Source organism: Lampetra planeri, chromosome 9 (assembly GCF_965212315.1).
Source record: "Lampetra planeri chromosome 9, kcLamPlan1.2.h2, whole genome shotgun sequence".
Classification (NCBI taxonomy): domain Eukaryota; kingdom Metazoa; phylum Chordata; class Hyperoartia; order Petromyzontiformes; family Petromyzontidae; genus Lampetra; species Lampetra planeri.
In genome coordinates, this window is record NC_136115.1 from 16225356 (window position 1) to 16241963 (window position 16608).

Genomic DNA, 16608 nt, shown 5'->3' on the forward strand with positions numbered 1-16608 from the left:
TCGTCTCGTGTAGACCCTATGCCTCTGGCTAAACACGCTTCACTCGTCTCGTGTAGACCCTATACCTCTGGCTACACACGCTGCATGCTCACACTGCATGCTCACCCTACACTCCGCCTCTGGGTTACACAGAGTCCCGGTCCCCACAGGACAGCGGGACTGGGTACCACAGGGCCCTATCTCTTCCTCTCCGTCTTCAGTCTTCGCTGGTTACACTCCCCCCGTACGCCTGTGTGCATCACTTTATATAGTCCCTCCTCACGGGAGACGGAGCGGATGCGGACCTCGACGTGAGCATCGCTCCTTAGTTAACCAATCACGACGCGCTATCTCTACGATCCGTTTTCCCCCAGCGCGTGTTTCCACTCGTCAACCAATCACGCCGCGCTGCCACCCGATCACTCCCTCTCAAGCGCGTCACCGGCACACAGCCAATCAGCACCACATAACCCACGACCCCGCGCTGACCCCTGATCCTTCACCGTCAGCGCGCGTCACCACACCCACAGCCAATCACTACGCGCTGGCACCCGATCCCTACCCCAGCGCGTATCACCACTACAGTTGTAGTACGGAGTTAGAATGATAGCTTTAATCTAAGTTGATAATTGGTTTTTTACCCTTCTATCTGGCAACAAAACTGACACCTTTTTACAAGGAGTCATGTTTGCATAGACCGCAATACCTGCAGTCATAATACAAACAAAAGAACATAACTCTGATAATGTGCACTGTCCTTGAAGTTGATTGGTCCACACCCGAGACAGCTTTCCTTAGAGCCTAGTCTCACATGGGTTGGACCAGATGACGCCAAAAGGCGTACAACTCAAAGACAATGCACCATCAGAGTATGAGAGCTCGGGGCAAGCATCTACACTATGGGAACCTCATTTGCCAGTAAAAATATGATAATTGGTTTTTTACCCTTCTATCTGGCAACAAAACTGACACTGTCCTTGAAGGACAGTGCACATTATCAGAGTTATGTTCTTTTGTTTGTATTATGACTGCAGGTATTGCGGTCTATGCAAACATGACTCCTTGTAAAAAGGTGTCAGTTTTGTTGCCAGATAGAAGGATAAAAAACCAATTATCATATTTTTACTGGCAAATGAGGTTCCCATAGTGTTAATCTAAGTTGTCTTGTGGTTGTTGTTCGACTTGCATCCCACGGGGATTTTTGCACAGCGTTGGTGTACGGTGCTTTTTTCGGGAAGACTTTGCAGTTTTTTCCTGGATTTTTCTGCTTGCGCATAGTCACTTGAAGATGTTTTCTTGTTCATATTTTTGTTTTTTGTTTGTTGCAGTTGAACCCGATTCAAGAGCCAAATGGCTCACAGAGTTATACCAAATAAATGAAACTTAAACATTAGTCCGGAAGGCTACCTCTCTAGAGTATCGGGTGTAAGGGACCGTTACACCTTGTGTTATGTACCAGCAAGTCTCGCTCTCCCTGCTTACCCACTACAGCAGCATAAGCCCACCAGCTAAGTTTAGTTCCAGCTGCCGAAGTGGATACATATCTGCATTTTTCTGAGATGGCATCAAGAGGCTGCAAGCATCCAGCAGACACATTTTGCTATGTCTGCAGCCAATTTATCAAGACAAGAGCGAAAAAGTACTCTGTGGAAGCATCTGCTAAAATGTGCGAGGCCTACAAGGCATATTTCAGCATGCCTGTCGGGGATCAAGGCAAAATCCTGGGTACCTGCGAGCAATGCAAAAAAGACTCTGGAAGTTAAGATGGACAATTGTTGCTCGGAATTTTATGTTATAACATTTGTTACAATTTTTTTAATTGTAAAAGTTTTTAATTTTAAAATGTTTTACAATTTCCAATGTTATTGAAAAAAAAAATCACATATAAAAAAAATGTTATGAGAATCTCTTACACATTAGTCATGGGTGAAATGAATGTATTTTTGTAGGATGGTAAAGAGGGGAAAAGAGAGCCATGAAGTTCGCTATCCAAAGAATTTGGCGGGAACACACTGACCACTCAAGCAATTGCTACTTCTGCATGGTGGACCCTTCCAAATGTCGGACTGGCAAGAATGCACCTGCTATCACGTATCCAGACCTTCCTTCATCCATCACTCCGGTGCCATACCGCCATGAGCTCCCCGAGCCCATTCCTCCGGAGAGAGAGCAGCCGTCTTTAAAAGAGAGCAGCAAGTCAGAGAACGAGGAAAACGTTGTAGATCCAGATGACAATTTCAGAGGTAGAGCTGAGGAGAGAAACCCATACTACCCCAACCAAAAAAACCTCAACGACTTGATCAGAGATCTTTGTCTCACCAAGTCCAATGCCGAGCTTTTGACGTCTAGGCTCAAGCAGTGGAGCTTGTTGGATGAAAGTGTGCAAGTCGTAGATCAGAGGAAGGTCACCAACCTTTTGCAGCTTCTTCACCCATCAAGATGGGCTCTGCTTCTACCACAATGTGACCAGTCTATTCGAGGCAATCAGAATCACCTGTAACCAGAATGAGTGGCGCCTCTTCATTGACAGCTCATCCAGGAGCCTCAAAGCCGTGCTATTCCATAATGGTAACAAGTGCCCGTCTCTTTCCCTGGCTCACTCGGTGCACCTCAAAGAGGATTACAACAACATCAAGACCTTGCTGGACGCCTTGAAGTATAATCAGTACGGCTGGGAGGCCATCGGAGACTTCAAAATGGTGGCATTCCTGATGGATCTCCAAGGCGGTTTTACCAAGTTTCCCTGCAATCTTTGACCTTGGGACAGCAGGTACACCAAGGCGCACTACCACAGGCGGGACTGGCCACAGTGGACCGAGTTCTCTGTTGTAGGGAGGAACAACGTCAAGTGGGAGCCACTGGTGGACCACCGGAAGGTGCTGATGCAACCACTGCACATCAAATTGGGCCATATGAAACAATTTGTCAGAGCTGTAGATAAGAAGTCGGCAGCCTTCAAGTACCTTCAAGACTTCTTCCCGAAGCTGTCTGAGGCAAAGGTCAAAGCCGGTGTCTTGGTCGGACCACAGATAAAGAAGATCCTGGAGTGCAATGAATTCCCCAAGAAGCTCACTAGTAAGGAGAAAGCGGCTTGGGACAGCTTTGTCTCAGTGGTTCGTGGCTTCCTGGGAAATTACAAGGTCGAAAACTATGTGGAGCTGGTTGAGACTCTGGTAAATAACTATGGCACAATGGGCTATAGGATGTCCCTCAATGTCCATATCCTTAATGCTCATCTTGATAAATTCAAGGAGAACATGGGATCGTACTCAGAGGAGCAAGGCGAGCGCTTGCACCAGGATATACTGGACTTTGAACGCCGCTACCGAGGACAGTATAACGAGAACATGATGGGAGACTACATTTGGGGGCTTATTCGTGAAAGTGATATACAGTACAATCGTAAATCTCAAAAAACGACTCACTTCTAAATCTTTTGTCGTAATTTTTGTATTACTTTAGTATAAATACATGTACATTTTTATTCATGTTGTGTTTTTCTGACTTCATGTGAACGAAAAGACACATTTGCACGTTTTCTCTTTGAAAATATGTAGATTTCAAATGATTGCTGTCCTGGTCACATAAGCAAAGTTTGTGGGGAATAATAGCTATTTTCTATAATTTTTAGACATAAGCAATTATGAAATAACACTTACTACCCAGGAACAAAAATTGTATTGCATAGTGTTATTTCTTTCAAAGAACCTGATTTAATAAATGCAATCATGATTAGTGAAAGAAAACATCTCTGAAGTCTCTACCACAGGGGCACTCGCTCCAGGTGCCTCCATTTATCAGGCAACATGTCAAAGTGAATTATCCATTGAGTGTCGAATGTTGAAGTTCATAAGTCCACAGGGTCTCGGTTATGATCTGTCATGACGAAGGGTGAGTCGACTCGTGTTTCAACAACAGAAAACGTACTTCCCACCTACCAACACTTCAAGCATACAAGTGCAAATGCAGGCGAGATCGATTATTGACAAGTAATCTGTGAAAAACTGTATTGTGCTTATAATAAAACAATCATTCATAATTGAGTTTTTAGGTCAGATCACAAAAGTAAACATTGTGTGTCATCAATCCTGCACCTGACACAGCCAATTAGTGAAGTTGGGTACGTGAACAATCATGCCAATATATCACTGCTTCGGGACACCGGTAAATGCTATGTTGGTTTGACGGGATGAAATGTTAGCATAATTACTACTATAATGAGCCAAGAATGTTTGTTTGTAACGCGCGTGACGTCACTCCACATGCCGCACCCCCCCCCCCCCATCATTAATATTCATGAGCGGGTGGATTTTTACACTCGCGCAAGTCGAGCGGAAGGAAAATATTTTTTCTGCAAATTCGCTTTAAGTTTGACGTTTCTTTATTGAAAGTAAATCTAATAAATCATTATATGCAGCAACAAAGTGGATTTGGTGTCTTTATCTACTTCTTCAGCACTTGAGATGAAAGATAAGTCTAATTTATGCTTCTACATTATGGTAAAATAGGCATTTTTCGGTGATTTTCCACATTGTATCGATTTCCAATGTATTTCAAACCCAGCGACCGAAAGCAGAAAAGAATAAAGTATCAGAGCAGTGAATTTGAACAAATTGAAGGTCAGTTATATATAGTGCTAGTGACATGAAGTGAGTTGTTTAATGACATAGGTTTGTGCAAGAATCACTGGAAAAAAAAAGCACTTCGAGGATCCTGAGGCGAGCGAGGAAGATTGTGGCCGACTCCTCCCACCCTGGACACTCTCTGTTCCAGCTACTCCCTCCGGCAGAAGGCTGCGGCCCATCAGGACCAAAACCTCACGCCACAAAAACAGTTTCTTCCCATCCGCTGCTGGCCTCTTCAACAAGGCCAAGGGCTCAAACTGACTTTAGCACTATATCTGCACAATGACACCTTGCCATATTTGCACTATGTTACCCTACTTGTATTTTTGTATTTTTATATTGTATATTATAGCTATTTTATTTTTTTCAATTTTTTTACATACTTTAGCCCCTTAGTATTAGTTAGACTTTGTACCTTTAGTATAAATAGACTTGTACACCATATATTTAAGATTTAAGATTCCTATATGTTGAATGTATGCACCTTCCTGCCAAAGTAAATTCCTTGTCTGTGCGAACTTTCATGGCGAATAAAACCCTTTCTGACTGATTCATTAATACAGTGCTATAGTGAACTACAGTGACGTGTTTTATGACTTTGTTTTGTGTCAGATTCACTGCCATTAATACATTGCTACAGTGAAATGCAGTAAAGTGTTTGATGACATACTCTTGTGCAAGATTCACTGCTATTACATTTACACAAGATACAATTCTACTCTGCTCAATTTTTTCATAAATATTACAGCTTCCGTCCTAGGATGCGCAAAGATGCTAGTAATAACTTAACAAAGGAACATCAAATACAAGCACAATTGTCGGCAACAAGGACATTCGCATGATGATAACGTTAATGTTCTATACAAACTTCTGATTTTTGGCCAAGACTTATTATAGAATTCATTGAAATGCACAGAATAAATATAAAATTCAACTGAGCTAACATCTCAGAAACGCATGATTAGGTAATAAAGATACAATTATACAACCTTTAAGAAAACTGTATTTACAGCATTTGAAACAAACACAGTGTTAAAACATTACTAGCAATTTATTGTAACTAATTACGACTAATTAGTTAAATAAAGCTCACGTAATTTATTATAATTTAACATAACCATCCAGTACAACTAATTAACTATGACTAACTCATTTAATCAAGTAAACATTTATTGTAATAAATTACATTTATCTCTAAGTATCATCACTAGCTGCCACTTCTCTGCTCCCTTGTGGGTGCACATTGGAGACATCACACCTCCGATTTAAGGACCAAAACTGCAGGACATTGTCACAATCTTCATAACTGCCTGATGACACTTGTTCTAACTTAGCAAATAGGTCGAACTCAATTGTTACATTTCGTGAGGTTGCTAAAGTATTAATAAATTGACACACTTGTTCACGTGACTTTATTAATTGGCTGTATCGGGTAGAGGGTTTTCAACACACATTTTACTTTCGCAATCTGACCGAAAAAACTATTATGAATCATGATATTGGTCGTGAAAATATACGTGTTATTTTTCACGCATTTCAACCATTGCCTTTCTTTCTCAGGTGGGAGGACTGCACTTCCATTCCAAGAAACAATACAAATAGAACAACCATAATAAAATGAATGATTAAGTAAATACAGTTATAGAGCCATTCATCCACAAGTTTGCTTCTAGCCACAAAATGTTTACTATAACATACATTAATTAACTGAATAGAAATTATGTAAAATTAATTCGTAGGTGAGGCTTCCAAATAAAATTTCCCAAGGTAACATCGGATACTGGAATTGTTCCAATGGCATTGATTTCCATCTGTAAAGTATGGTTTAAAAAACCAATACCACCACAGCTGTCGTGTTGTTTTTGGTAACAAGAGTTATTTAAAAATTGTTGGGCCCAAGAATTTGAGCTGTGCCTTGACCATGTGCAGTGAATGATAAAAAAAAAATATGTTTTGGTACTGAATATTATTGTGATAATAAAATAAATACACTATTGTGTTCATAAGATATTTAAATTTGTTAAATGAAATCATTCCAATCAGTATTGAAGCCATAGTTATACATGTGGAGTTAGTATAGTTCATAGTACTATGCCATTGAATACCAAGCAGTTCATACTCAAGGGCCAGGCCATTCGGTACCTACATGCAGGTGGGAGTGTTGAACTTGATAAGAAAGCGGCACTCTCCGTAGATGCAGTAGTGCTTGTCATTCCCTTGACATTCCCCAAAGTGTTTTTCTCCCTTGTCGGGTCTGACCTCTGCAAAGAGATACATTTGGGCAAACACATATACAAAGGTCAATTTCTTAATCAAAACAAAGGAAACATATGTCTGTTTTTCCATAGACTGGGGAAGTGCTGCTAGCAAGCATATAATTGAAGCCCAACAGCACACATGGGACAAGTGGTGTGGCCATTGCACGTGAGTGAGGTTTATGGCCATATGGCACCAGGAAGCCATTTAATACCGAGTTGACCTAGGGGAGGTATAGGCCAGGTTTAGATTCAAGTTGATTGTGCTAGGCTAGGTCTGCTTAGAGGTTACATTAAGTGTGAAAGTCTTGCTGGGAAGGTAGTTGCGACACAGACCCAGGTATTATGGGCTAACCGAGATGCCTGGCAGATATGTAGTGCTCGACTCGACACGACAGCTTCTTGCCTTTCCTCTTCACTTTATTTCGCGTATTTCGATCAACACTCCTCCATCCAACATCGCTCAACGTTCCTCCAGCTAACACCGATCCACGGTTCTTCTTCGCGCTCTCCGCTCACTTGCCGCGTTCCGCCGGCCTCACTCGCTCCCCATCACTCCTCCGTCGACTCTCCTCTCCACTCTCTCCGCCACAGTTCGGCTGCTCTTTATCAGCTCTGCCGTCCCACTCTGTCGTAACTACATCAGCTTCTCTTCCCACACTCCAGCCGCTTCCTACTGGCTTCGTCGTCTCACTGTTACTCTACACTTCTCCACTGCTACCCTACACTTCTCCACTGCTACCCTATACTGTTATTAGCTCTGCTGCTCCGACTCTTCCATCCTGTCTCCTCCCAGGCGCGAACTCCCGTCTCCTCCAAAAAACCCTGTCTTTATCCCCGAGCCAATTAATCCCCAATTAATCAGGGGCATCCCCCGCGACGCCCCTCGTCCCCGGCCCCCGCTGCCACTTGGCATGTTTTTCCAGACAATGCGGCGCCACTCCGCGACAACACCCTCTCGGCCAATCAGCGCCCTTGCGTCCTTAATTACTCCCTGCCACCTGCTACCATCTTCAGACAGCGCGGCCCCACATCTCGACAACAACAACGCCCAGCCAATAAGCACCCCGTGTCCTTATTTGCTCCCACTGTACGCCGCGTGCACGCACACCGACCTCAGCGCGTGACGAGTACTTTCAGGCACTACAGATATACCACTTCTACTCTAACTGCGAACTCACTGTGTTTTATCAGCTTAGCACTCTACTCAATGTTGTGATCACTGCTTCTCTGCCTCCTATTGGTGGATTAGTTAGTTAGTTTCTTTCAAAACCTCCTTTTACAAAAGCCAATCTTGAAACTCTGGTGTCAGCTGTCCGCATGTCTACTCAACTCCGATTTATCTTGCAGCACATCAGTCCATGTTTTATCAAATACAAAAGATGGGCACACACACTCCCACAAAATACCTGAACAATCACCAGATCCATCACTTGACCCAGCTGGACATGGATTAGGTGACACTGTACCATCTGCCAATGCAAATGTTGATAATCCTGCTGCAGAAAGAATTGAAGCGTTTGAAACACATACATGATTAGTATTGCTTTACCATCACACTGGATGGGAAGCAGATTACTTTGTTTACTGATATAGGGGCTATGTTTTTAAGTATTTATCATGGGTAAAATACAATTTATAACTTTAGGCTGACCCTGTCCCAGAAGTGTAATTAGTTCACCTTTGACCCATACTTTTTGAATTTGTAATTGTAAGAACTCGCCATTTGCGCCAAATTTCAGCTTTGTTACCCTTCTAATACATCATTAGAATTTACACGCATGGTAATCTCCATATCAGATATATTTCAGGAAAGTACTCTATTTGTGGGCCTCAACCAATTGTGAAAATTACATTCCCATGGAAAATGCGTCATTATCTCAATAAATGATCACAGCTGACTTTCCACTCCATTGTGAAGCCTCACCATGTGGTACTACATTTTCTGACTATGAATAGGGTATGATGATGATTACATATTTAAATGTTGGTCATCGGGCGAATGAACACATCTTGTAGGAGAGAACATGGTGCATTTGTGCCAACCACTATTACAGAATTAGCCACATCTCTGCGTGCAGTTGAGACGCACTTTGTGAAAGGACATTTAAAGGCATGTGAAGTTGTGTATTACTCTCACAAGGCAGGGTCACTAAGCAGCTGATATATGGAAATGAAAAATAGCTCTCGTGTAGCGTACAGTATGCATAACCTGCTCTGATGTCTATTCATGCCTCTGTGCATTGTAATATGCTGTCAACAATAAAAAGTGAAAAGTCCCCAGGTGGAAAACTGGAGGCAGGATTATGGGGTTCAGAAATAGGGTTTGTTAATGGAAGTGTAATGCGGGCGTAAACGACCTCCCGGAAGTGACGTCATGGGGGGAGGAGTTACGTCACGTGGGGGAGAGGGTAAGGGTCTATAAGGGGGGTAACCGGAAGCAGTCGGGAGTGATCGGGGACTGGGAAAAGTGAGAGGCCACGCAGGGCGAAAAGTGAGAGAGAGTGGCGAGGTCGCCACGCACCCGAGCCACGAGGATCGGCACCGTCGGCCAACGGTGACTGACCCCGGGGCAGGAGGAGCAGCGAGGAGGCTGCAGAGAGCAGCGGGTCTGCAAGGGAGGAGTCAGCGGCAGCGGTCTGCACGACGTGACAGCAGCGGGGCTGCTAGGAGGAAGTTTGGGCTATGTGAGCGACAGCAGCCTGCGGCTGCAGAGTGGAGAGTTTATAGGGGAGTACCGTGAGGAAAAGAGATCGAACCCAAATAAAGGACACAGGACAGAGAGAAGCGTCCGAGTCTTTTATTACACTGGTGTCAAAGTGGAACGGTATGGCTAAACAACTGAGAAAAAAGAATATTCCGTCTCCGGCATCGGCTTCATCTTCCGACGACGATGACCTTCCTCCTGCGGTGGACCCGACTCCGGCAGAGGAGGAGATCCGTGCTGGGACGAGTGCGGGTCCAGGGGTCCAAGATGTCGCCGTGTCGGCGGACCAGTCTGCACCAAAGGACGCGGATTTGAGATGGAGTCAGATGGCGGAGCAACTTGAAACTCTCAAGAACGTGCTTGCACAGTTGTGTGCGCTCGTTACGCTGAGGACGGCGTCAGAAGGCGATGTTGGTGGTCCGCAGGAGCCCGGGTTGTCTTCAATGTCGACGCCATCAGCCACGCGGCATGAAGACGCCATCTTGGGCGTGGCGCACGACGAAAGGCGGGAAGCCGCCATTTTGGGCCCTCCGCGACGGAGGGCCGCCATCTTGTCGATGCCACGCTGCGACGCCATGTTGAACATGCCACCGGAAGAGTCAGCGGCTGCAGGGAACGCGCCAAGGCGTCGCAGTCGTCACCTAACGACTGTCAAGGAATTCTCCATCGGGGGCGATTGGAGTGCGTTCGCCTGCAGATTTTTGGCAGCGGTGCGCTCGGCGAGGTGGACTGAGGCCGAGGCATTAGAAGTTCTTCCGACTCTTCTTGATGATGAGTCCGTTAGATTATTTCGCTCTATAAAAGCCGCGAAGAAGAAAACATTGCGTGGTGTGTTCGACGAAATGGCAGATGCTTACGAGCCGCCGGATGATGCTCATCGCCGGTTTGTGCAACGACAACACGCACCCGAGGAGTCTCCGGTGGCGTATAGGGGCGCGGTACTGGAGCTGGCAATGGCCGCATACCCAGAGATGGAGCCTGACCTGTTGGAACCTCTCATCCTGGGGAAGATGTTGGAGTTGTCCCGGGATCTCGGCATTCCCATGCCGGTGTGCTGTCACGAGAAGCTCACATTCCGGGCTGCGGCTAAATGTCTCGACGCCCAGTTCAACCTGCGCCGGTGGAAGCAGGTTACGGCGTGGACGGGTGGGCCCATCGTCGAAGGGGGAGCCGTGGGTTGGGACCCCAAGAAAGCTGTTTATGTGCCGGACGACAGGAGCCCGCAGGAGCTGTCGGCTGCCGCTGCTCCGTGGCCGGAGCCGCGGGCTGCGCCGCCGACACGGCCGCGTCGGGACGGGGCGCCCGCAGCAAGGCGTAACAACATCGACTGCTTCCGCTGCGGGCGTAAGGGCCATTATGCCAGGGACTGCTGGGCCCGCGTCCCGGGTCCGCCCCAGCAGGAGGCCTCGACAGCGGCCGCTCCAAGGAAGGATTCGCCAGCACAGACGAGCCAGCCGTGCCGCGGCAGGGGAAAGCAGACCCAGCTCGGGGTGCGCCTACCACGGCTGCAGAACCTTTGAGGCCCGCAGCCCTTCCTACCCCGCCGTGGACACGATCGCGGGACGCCTCTGATGCTGCGCCTTTGAAAATAGGAGACCGGGACGTTGGCAGGCCTCCAATAGCGACAGACGAACTTCAGCCTGTCGCTCTTAAAACCCTGCCACGTTCCCGCTCGGCGGGAGGGCCACCGACCGTCCGGGACGGCCCGGCGACCCGCACCCGCTCGAAATCCCTCACATTTCGTTAATTGTTGTGTTGTGTTCTTGTTCTTTCCGTATATTATCGTGTGTTCTGTGTCCTTTTTCGTATTCGGTCGTGTTCGCTTGCATTGCTTATTGGAGTTGTGTTCAGCCGAGGTCGGCTGGATTTTCTCTACGGGGGAGGGTGGTGTAATGCGGGTGTAAACGACCTCCCGGAAGTGACGTCATGGGGGGAGGAGTTACGTCACGTGGGGGAGAGGGTAAGGGTCTATAAGGGGGGTAACCGGAAGCAGTCGGGAGTGATCGGGGACTGGGAAAAGTGAGAGGCCTCGCAGGGCGAAGTGTGAGAGAGAGTGGCGAGGTCGCCACGCACCCGAGCCACGAGGATCGGCACCGTCGGCCAACGGTGACCGACCCCGGGGCAGGAGGAGCAGCGAGGAGGCTGCAGAGAGCAGCGGGTCTGCAAGGGAGGAGTCGGCAGCAGGGGTCTGCACGACGTGACAGCAGCGGGGCTGCTAGGAGGAAGTTTGGGCTACGTGAGCGACAGCAGCCTGGGGCTGCAGAGTGGAGAGTTTATAGAGGAGTACCGTGAGGAAAAGAGATCGAACCCAAATAAAGGACACAGGACAGAGAGAAGCGTCCGAGTCTTTTATTACAGAAGTAACTGGTTGGGTCGTTGGTTGTGGTTACGGGTAGTGGCTAGTGTGTTCTGCACATACTCTCTTAACCCTTTCCTATGATTATTTATTTATCACCTCTTTAGTTTTGCTATTTTATGTTAAACTAAACAATTGTTTTTTATTTTACCAGGTAAGGCCCACTGAACTATATAAGCTCTTTTTCAGAAGCGACCTGGCCACATTTGAAAGCTCAACAAAGTGGCTTATCACGTGGAAATTTACAGCAGCCACATACTCTGAATGCATGTTTTTAAATGATAACGTTTTTGACATGTTTTTAAATGTGGAAGGAAAAACCGGAGGACCCGGAGAAAAATTCACGCGACCGCAAGGAGAACATGCAAACTCCAAATATACAGGCATCATCAGGGTCAAGATTGAACCAGGCTAAGTCGCTAACATCTTGCCACCGTGGCACCCCGTTGTTAATATTCACATCCTGAGTCACTGCAGTTGAGATGTGCCGAGAAATTGCTTTAAAATAAACGCTGTTTCAGAGCACCCTTTGGTCAAAGGATTTAATTTATTAAATTTTTGTGTGCAACACATACCACATCAATTTCATTGTTCAGTTTCAAAGGCAACATAATTTCAATTGTAGGTAAAATTATTTAAATCCTAAATGTTCAACTGAAGTTACTGAACCCACCAGCATCACCCTTCCACATCCATGCATTTAATAGCAACTTACGAGGCTACGCCACTTGCTCGTATTTCAGTGGTGTTTTTTCTCATGGAGACCTGAACCTCCATAAGAATGTAGAATTTGCAGCATTGACTTAGTAGCTCCAACACTGATAAGCATGACTACAATGCACGTTACGGACAGATTGGATAAAACTTAATGTAACAATCTTCTCTGGCGCTGTCATTTACAAAGATTATTATACAAGACCCAATTCTGACGCTCAATTAGCATGTACAGTTCACCAAAACAGTTAAAAAATAACTCCGCAGGAAGCATACAGTAGGTTACCTTATAGCATCACAAACCATACATCACAGGCAAGTTACATCCGACCCAAAGGATATACTCGGAATTCACGTATATCGCATGCTTACACTTAAACTTTACGGTTACACAGGTCCATATCACAGGATTTGTGGCTGTCTTAAATGTAAAACAGTGTAGAGTAACTCCAATAGACACGCAGAAAGCACTTTCCAAAGGCCACTCTGTGAAGCCAGCCGAGCCTGACTGACGCCACTTAGCCACAGCACTGCGTGACGCGGTTCAGTTGCCATCGAGCGTCGGCGAACTCGACTTACCCACCACACAAGCTGCCAGCACAGCCCACAGCGTGTGAAGCTCCATGTACGTAGTAGCCTTCGGCCGGCGAACATCAAGGTGTGCGTGTAGGCGGCGGTGTTGTTGTTAAAGAGCTGAGTGCCGCTGAGGTCATGCGCTGCCCGCCGCCCAGGCAGGCAGGCGGGGCGGCGCGCACACCTGTCTGGCGGACACAAGCCTCGATTGCTTCAGACGCTCCACACTCGGCCGCGTCCAAGGCAATGTAAAACGAACACCTTTTAGCTAACTTGAATTATACAACCTGTCGACATGTATCGATCGGTCACGTTCAATCCGTTCATCGTTTTAGCCCCATCCCATCTGTGCAGAGGTTCGGTACAACCTTGACGCACGCAGAGCCGAGAGTGCTTCCGCCTTGTTACCTGGACAGTGTCGCTCTGCCCCTCGCTCCGCCCCACATGACGCGCGCTCTCCCGCATTGTTTACGTCGAGCTGAGAACGTCGGGGACAGGAGGGGGATCGCATTCCACGCCATCATTCACCCTCCCTCATCTACCTGCCCCACCTGTATTCTATTAAACTAAAATTATTACACGCTTTTTTATTTTACACACTTTTTATTATCTCTGTCTGGTGTTGTTGTCGTTGTATACTCAAATCTTGTAACTCAGTTTTAACCCACTTCCCAATGTGGTATCGACTGTAAACTTGGTATACTTATGTAATACTGATGACAATACTATATTCTATCATAAAATATATATATATTTTTAAACATTATTTTTTACATGTTATGTTTCGGCTTGGGTCTAATTATCCACGGTCAACTGACGTTGGCTGTTATTGGCCACGGTCCCTTATGTTATGGAAAGCTTCAGGGCCACTTCCTGGAGTCGTGGAGTTATGCCATTACTAGTACATTTCATAAAAGCGTGTTTTAAAAAAGTTTTTTAAAATATTATTAACTTTTATTTGAAAACAGTTGAGGCGCACTCAGCCTACATAGCTCTTTTTCAGAAGCGACCTGGCCACGAATTATGTATTTATTTACGTATGTGTTGAGGAGTGGAGTGCTGACGTCAGGTCACACTCGCCTCGGGGGAATGCCGTCAGGGTAAAGTGACGTCATGCCCCCCGGGGTATTTGAGGGGAGACCCGTGACGTGGACGGGGTCTTCGCCGAGAGTCAGAGGAGTGAGTGGTTGGGAAGCAGGGGCTCCGGGATAGAGGGTAGAGAGCCAGGCTGAAGGGCTGCTTTACCCGGCTGGCCGAGTTGGCTGAACCCTCGGTCAGTGCTGTGGGAAGAGCCTGATAGCCTGGTGGGGTGTAGGGAACTCCCAGTACCCTTCCCCTGGGGAGCTTAGTTAATAACCGTTGTGTTAACCCCTTCCCGAGTTAGGCGTAAGCCCTAAATAAACAGTTTGGCGTCAGCCCCTACACGACCGGCTTCAGCGTCCTTTTCTACCACACAACATATGTATAGGGTGCCACGGTGGCGAGATGTTAACTACCTTGCCTGGTATACAGGAGGTCATGTTTTTGATTTCACCCCGACACTTGTATATTAAGAATTCACATGTGCTTCCCGTGGATTTTTTTCCAGGTTCTCCAGTTTTTCCCTCCACATTTTAGAAACATGCTTTTTAAGTATTTGGCTGGTATAAATTTCCACATCATGATACGCCACTTCGTTGAGCTATCATTTGGCCAAGTCGCTTCTGAAAAAGAGCGACATAGCTCAGTGGACCTTACCTGGTAAAACAAGTTTAAGTTGAACTTCTTTTGCACCGTATGTAGCCAACCAACGAAGTGGCTTATCATCATGTGAAATGTATAGCAGCAGCCAAATTCTCTAAACGCCTGATGTTAATTATAAACGTGGAGGGGAAAAACGGAGGACCCGGAGAAACATCCGCACGGCAGTCTCGGAGAGCCATTGCATGGAGATCTATGGCTTGTTCTGGTTGCAAGTTTCAAAATAAACTACGTTGCGCGGCTGTATCCCCATAGGGTGTGACACTGGTTATGACATTACAAAAATAGGACATTGTATCGTTCATATTTAATTGGAAAATTACATTTTACTTTTAAATATTACGATTACAATATCTCTAATTATACATTTGGTATGCGATATGATTAAGCGCGTTTTTTGTGTTATGTAAAAATTATTACGTTTAGAACTAAAATGACAACAATTATTTTACTGTACGGGAGACCCTGGAATATCGCTTATCGCAGGGTTATTGTTCACGGTGTCGACCTATCGCAAGCAACCTCTTTGTATACCTATGTAGCTTTCGCGGGATTTAGTTTTGGAAGTACTGTATCATTCGCTGGTGCCGTGGTGTGGGGCGGGCGAGGAATGGGAGGCAGTGGCACCTCAAACCTCGCTGTGCAAGCATCTCGTTGACAAAGGAAAAGATTCCCCATACTTAATAGGGGTTTTCCCCTTTTTTCCGGCAACAAAACTGACCTTTTGCAAAGAATCATGTAAACATTAACCACAATACTTGCAATCAAATGCAAACAAAAAACAATACTCACAATACTCTGAACTTCTTCTTGGTTCTTTCGGTAAAGTCACGTAGAAGGGAAGTAATAAAATAATAAAAATAAAACATAATAAAATAATTCTCACGATGTTTCAGCCACAACGCAAGCAGCCGTACGCTCCTCTAGCGTGCCCCGTGCGCTCCTCTCGCGTGCCCCGCGCGCTCCTCTCGCGTGCCACGCGCGCTCCTCTCGCGTGCCACGCGCGCTCCTCTCGCGTGCCCCGCGCGCTCCTCTCGCGTGCCCCGCGCGCTCCTCTCGCGTGCCCCGCGCGCTCCTCTCGCGTGCCCCGCGCGCTCCTCTCGCGTGCCCCGCGCGCTCCTCTCGCGTGCCCCGCGCGCTCCTCTCGCGTGCCACGCGCGCTCCTCTTGCGTGCCCCACACGCTCCTCCATCAGCTCCTTCTTCCGCTCCGCAGCCACGTGGCTGATGGCGCGGCGGCCACCCAACGTGGTCCCGCTTCTTCACTCCATCAACTGGCCCCGATCTCTTCCGGGCTCCCCTCTATATCGTCTCTCCCACGTGACCCTGACTCCTCCCCTTCTGGATCGTCAGATCCGGCCTTCCCATACTGCCCTGCTGGCTCCACCTCCATTCACCTCGCTTCCCATTGGAGCCAAGGTGAACGGCGGCCCCTCTCACACGCCCCCCATACCGGGCTCTGCCCCCAATACCCCGGGCCGTGTGATTGGGCCAGAGCTCAGCAGCAACCCCATTTACGCTTGCATTACAATATTATGCCCGTGCATTATGCAGTATGCAGGATTAGCAGCATCAAAGGGAGGGAGTAGGGTTAGCAGTAATAGAGGGAAGGAATTTTAATAGTAAGGGGCTGCAGCAGCTAAACCACCACGTAAAAAAAT

The 16608-nt window shown here is 46.9% G+C and overlaps 1 protein-coding gene across 3 annotated transcripts in view; it reads right to left on the reverse strand.

Moving 5' to 3' along the window:
- Positions 1-13621, reverse strand: part of LOC144720742 (uncharacterized) — a 78190-nt gene extending 64569 nt beyond the window's left edge. For all 3 annotated transcript variants that reach the window (XR_013585794.1, XR_013585795.1, XM_078597769.1), the window contains exons 1-3: positions 13216-13621; positions 8269-8358; positions 6751-6865 (exon numbers count right to left, since the gene is read on the reverse strand). The gene's annotated coding sequence lies outside the window, so the exon portion shown is untranslated. The remainder of the gene's footprint in view (positions 1-6750; positions 6866-8268; positions 8359-13215) is intronic.
- Positions 13622-16608: the final 2987 nt, after the last annotated feature.